Genomic DNA, 6,000 nt, shown 5'->3' on the forward strand with positions numbered 1-6,000 from the left:
CTTAAGTCAAAGTTGGGTAGCCATGCCAATGGGGTTGTAGTCCAGTTGGTTTGTGTGTGGGTTGAGTATTGTTAGTGTGTGTCTGATTTCCAGGTTGTGCTTCTCCAAGGACACAAATCTATTCACATCTAAAGTTGGATCTTTATGATGCATCCCTGCTGATGTTGTAAATATTTTTTCTTGATAATAAATCAATCTTGAATTTTTCAAAAAAAGTTGACATAGTGTGCTCATGGTGGAAACCAAAACAATCGATTTTACAAAAATTTGGTCAGTTGCTTGTCATTTTGATTTTGGAGAATTGTGTTGTTTCAATTGTTGCCAGGGTATGAGCGACAATCTCCATGATTCCACTTGGTGTCTTATGCATTGACTATATCATAGCATAGCCACTAGTTCTCATCTCACTCATGTTCATGTGCATTAGCCTTCATTGTCACGGTTCAAGGATTGTGTCTCAAACTTATTAGAAGATATGGGAAAACACTTTATTGGCTTACATCTCGCAAGTTATAATACTAGAGATCTCTAACGGTTCTTGCAAATAAAACAAGCTTGAAAATAATAAAAAAGTACTTCCACTCCTAGTATGTCAAAATGATTAGTTACCACCTAAGAATTTAAAATGTAGAAGCAATAATGCAAGTCAAAGAAGGAGAAAACATAAGCTCAAGAACAAAGAGATGAAAGCTAGACTATAAAGTATTAATACAAATGGCAATAGATAGGATTTGGCACTATATCCTAAGAGTAATAAGTATGGTCATTGTAACCAATAATTAATCCTAATAGGGCATCAATAGCACATATCAACTATAAGGGCCATCACAAGTGTTAGTATTATAAACTTAGGGTTGTCGTCCTAGTGGTCCTCCACATGCAATGAGCTTGACTTCTCAAGGTCAACAAATAGTGATCCACCAACTTTGTTTGGACTTTAACCTTGTATTTTTTGGAGCTTTAAGCCTTTGTTATACGAACATCCTTGTCATGTAACACATCATTTTGGACATGTCTTGGGCAAGAGATTAGGGAAAAATTTTGGGCTTAGGACACTTGATTAGTTCTCTAGAAAAAAATTCCCTATGGATTCCATCCAAATGTAACTCACTCAAATGTAACTTATTCGAACACAACTTACTCAAGTGCTGAGAGTATATAGTTAAGGGATTGAATGCCTAGAGAGGGAAAAGAATGTTGGAATGGCTCACTTGTCATAGGAACTTAACAGCTCCATTGCCAAAATATTGTCAGAAGGAATAACAAGGATGACAACCCAATAAAGAGAGCATCATTGAATGTAGAGAGAGAGAGAGAGAGAGAGAGAGAGAGAGAGAGAGAGAGCAAGAGTATACTAACATCTCTAAAAGGCCAATGTGGCCTATGAGACCAAAGCAACACATATAATGATGGTGTGTTTTCTCATTTAGAACGAGAAAATATGAAAAACATGCCTACAAGACTAAAAAGTGAAAGAGTGTCCTATAAAAAGAAAACATGTTGATGATCTAAAAGTAAAAGTAGAAAAAGGAAACTCTCTATCAATGAGATGTCTGTCCTCTAGGGAGATGTATCTCTACATGGCTGAGCCATCTCGACATTTGTCTCTTGTGGTGCTCAATGATGGCTCTAATTTGTTTGTGATGTGGATGTCTAGGCCTTTGTCCGGGCGGACGTGGACCCCTAGATTGGCTAAGTGCCACTACTCTATCTAAAGAGACACCTACAAAAGATGAGGTCCAATGATGATGTACTCTTGTAGACTATGTGACAATAGTAGTGGTATGTGCCATACTCCATCATGTAGCAATGAATAAGTCAATGGCCCTTCTCTATCTAAGTGAGCCATGAGCTGTGGGGGCCTCCTACTCCGTAGAATAGCTACACTGCACCTCTATAGCTCCAAGAGGACGAAACCCAAGCATATTTGATCCTCAAACTGCACAATTCATCTCAAGGGTCCAAAACCCTCTCGAAACAGATAGTGGTATCTGCCTCATATATCATAATATACAGTTCATTGATAGATGTAGCATTCCTCTATCTTTGGCTCTTTGTCGCATAGTGGTCATATGCATTCCTCTGTTTGTATGTCCTCCCATCTGCCTATCTCAATCCTTAGGTGTGGTGGGATGAGGTGTGAAATTCACCAATAACTGTGCGCAATCCATGAGGTAGTTGTGTATCTATGTAATTGGGATCGGGTGATGAAACCATCCTGAGATACCTGAAGGAAGTGAGTCAAGTCTTCTCTGTATCTAACCTCAGTATGTCTACTCTGATCACATGGTTCATCTCTGATCGGCTTAGGTCAAGTGTAGGGTAGTTGTGGAAGGGGGGTAGTCTGTCAATCTGTAGCCCATGTAAACTCATCCATGTATTCATCTGAGCATACCAACAATGTTTGTCACCATCTGCTGCTAGTTGTCTAGAAGAGGCTAGGGCTAGCCATGGGTATCTATCTTAGGGGAGCACCCATAGTCTATGTATGAAAGTCATTGCTTGGGCCATGGGCTCAACCACCATGGGTGATGATCCCAACTCAACTCTGATAATCTCATGTGGGGTTGAGCTCTTTGCTCATATCATACGTGAGATCATCATGGCCAATGGTCTTTCCATATGCTCCCACCCATTAAAGTATTCCTTCTTTGGTCCATCCTAGTCTCCCAAATGATATCTCCTCTTATGGAAGAGACTCAGACCCCAAATAGCTGCCCCATATAGGAGTGCGGGTGTAAGAAAGGTGTCAAAAAGCCATAGTTTGGTGTGTGGTTCATGAAACCGTATGTGAGCACATTGCCTCTCCAATGCACTTAAGGCTGCATATGCTTTTTCCAAATGAGCCTCTAATGTCTCTCTCCAAGAGAATTGTGATCCCTTCAATGTGACCCCCAAATAAACATAATGCATGACCATCTCCACTAGCTCTCCATCAAAAGTAAATTGGTGCTCAGCTCTCGTCACCCAAGTAGTTGTAGTGTTAAATACCATAACTTTAGTTTTCCCAAGGTTCACCTTAAGGTCTCTATCTCTACAAAAAGCTAATAATGCATCCAAGTGTCTATTTAGTCCCTTAGGTGAGTCAGATATAAGTATAATATCATATACATAAAGCAGTAATAGTATGAGCACTCTAGCACTCCAACCCCTTCAGTTCTATCCACGTGTTTTGAAATTTCATCTATGTACGGCCCAAATAGTGTCAATGAAAGTGGGCAGCCTTGTTTCACCCCAATGGTGCTATTGACTATATCTGAGATGCCCTCAGGTCAACACTGTCTCATACAAGGCATAGATACTCCATTGTATCTCTACATGCACATCGATATCTTGCATTCTTATCATGAGTCTAGCACATGGCACTGTGTCAAAGGCCTTGTGAAAGTCCACAAAATAGCACTAGATCTTTTTATTGAATGCCTTGCCTTCTTCTATGATTGCCCTCAATGTAAATATATGATCTAGAGTTGTATATCTCCTCTTAAAGCTAGCCTGGCCTTTTGATCTCAAGCCATGCATCTTGGCCCATTCACTCAATGCTTGTTCCACAATAGAGCCATATATTTTGGCCAACATGTGTCCAATCATTATAGTTCAATAGTTACTAAGTAGCACGGGGTCTCCACTCTTAAAGAGTGGCACAATAGTATGGTCTGACCAATTGGTGGGAAATCCCTTACAAAGTACCTATTAAAGATGTGAGCCAGCGCTAGTGCCAAGATATCACAAGCATGTGTGAAGTATTCTACTACTACTAAGCTGTCATGATCTTGGGCTTTCCCATTTTTTAGTTTCCATATGGCATTTCTCACTTTTTTTTGTGAAAAAACTGTAATTTTCTTGTCTTAGGGTTGAGGGGAGTGGCATAGGCTCTTGGCCATGAACATCATAAAGTGCGCAAGCATATTTGTACCAATCATCCAGTCTAGTAATTTGTATAGGTTGCTGGCTCTCATGCATCCTTTTCCATGCTCTCTCTTGATGTCCTATCCCAAGAACATGGAATACATTTCTTTTTCTAGTCTATTTAGGTATTCCTGCTTCTTTTTGCATACCAATCATAGCATGCTTGTGTGTACATATGCCAAGTGCCATTTCTCATTGAAAATGTGCTTGTGTCTCTCTACACTCATCATCATACGAGTTGTTCTGTGTCGCATTACCTCTTGGAGGCTTATCTAATGGTGTAGTGTGTGGGAAAGCATAGGCTGCTGAAGCATGTATTATCTTGGCCAACTCTGCTATAAAATCATCCAAAGAGACGTGTGTGTCTAGCTCCCTCAATGCATCTCCCACAACAATGTTGTATATGTGTGCGGTCACTTCCATAAAATCATAGTGTGGTAATTTTGGTATGAGTGACTGTGCCTCATGTATATGCCCATATTGCATTGTGAAAGCTAGAATAGCATGGTCTGCTCTATTGCTAATCCAATTGGTTTGTTTGATATTTCAAAGCTTTTTATGTTAGGTAGCAAGTTGGGTGATCCAATCAAATAGTCCACTATGCTTGACCCTTTCTTGTTATTCCAGCATGTGAAACCATTACATCATGGCCACTATGGCAACCCGTTAAGGATGGCCAAACCATTTACACTTCTCAATGCTAATAGGTGTGTTCCATATTTTGTTATCTCTCTATCTTGGGCTAATCTGACTAATCCCACTTCATCTAGTGCAATATCTTTGAACATGGCATTGCTAATGTCAAAGAAATTAGATTGGCTACTTCATGTGCATGCATTAAAGTCTCCTACAAGTAAAATATCCCCAATGCTCATAAATATCATTATGTCCTCGTATAGTGGTGTACACATGGATGCCTCTTTAGGGGCAAACTTAGAGTATGTAGGGGAAAGTTAGCATATGGCAATATACATGTATCAAGTTCTATTTTTACCTAACCTTATCCACATGTATCTTGCATATGCATCTCTATGTACCACTTGGAGTGTATCTTGGAGCTCTTCTCTAAATAGAATTGCCTAATCCCCTCATCCCTTGAGGCCTCTTAGGTTGAAGGAAATAAGTACTTTCCCATCTATATCCATATACATTAGGTAGACGGTTGGTCTTTACACTACGTGTCTCAATAGATATAGCAATGTCTATCCCTTTGAAAGTATCCTCAAAATAACATGCATCTATATTAAGGGAGCCATTGCAGTTCCATAATGTGAACTTCAAGGTCTCATAGGCCATGCACCATCATGTTGTCCTTTTCTTTGTGATAATGACTCTTCCATCTCTATAGACAACCCATTTACATGATTTTCTTGTCTCTAGAACATGTGACATGTTTTCCCTCTTATGGGCTATCTAGGCTAGGGTAAGGTCTTCATCTAGGTAGATCTTTTCTCCTTTGAGAGTGATCCTCTTGGAGAGGAAGGCTCTCTTCTTTTCCAAGTCTCCAAACTTCAGGATGAGGAATTTTGTTTTTGTGTCGTATTTCTTGACTTGCCAAGGCCCAATGATAGATACTTTCTAGCCCCAATTTTGGTGGCAAGAGCTATAGCATCTTCAATTGGGGGGCTTTTCTCATCTAGTCCATCCACTCTTATGTGGAGTATGTGTACTTGTCTTTGTGCCTCTTCTTCCAAGGTAGCATTCATAATTTCCACTTTGTTGCCATGTATTCTTTATTCTTTTTTGCCACATTTATCCATTTTGCACTTTCTTTGATATCATTCTCAATATTCTCCATTTTCTTTTGGGTTCCTTTCACCACACTTGCAAAGGTGTGCATATCCTTTTTTAAAACATACATTTCTTTTTGTAGTTCTAGTGTGATTTGTGATGCCTTTTGTACGTCTAATTTCTTTTTGCATTCCCCTAGTTCTTCTTTTAGGTTAGAGATCATTGAGTCTTTCTCTGCCATGTGTGCATCCAGTGTTTGTTGCATCTCTTTTTTTAGTTCCTCCATCATTTCAAATCGAACTTGCTCTTTTATATCACTTTCCATTTCCTTCCTCATGATACACATTTCAGCATGGATCA

Source organism: Lygodium microphyllum, chromosome 15 (genome assembly GCF_053477565.2).
Source record: "Lygodium microphyllum isolate KBCC chromosome 15, Lygodium_microphyllum_v1.1.10, whole genome shotgun sequence".
Taxonomy (NCBI): Eukaryota; Viridiplantae; Streptophyta; class Polypodiopsida; order Schizaeales; family Lygodiaceae; genus Lygodium; species Lygodium microphyllum.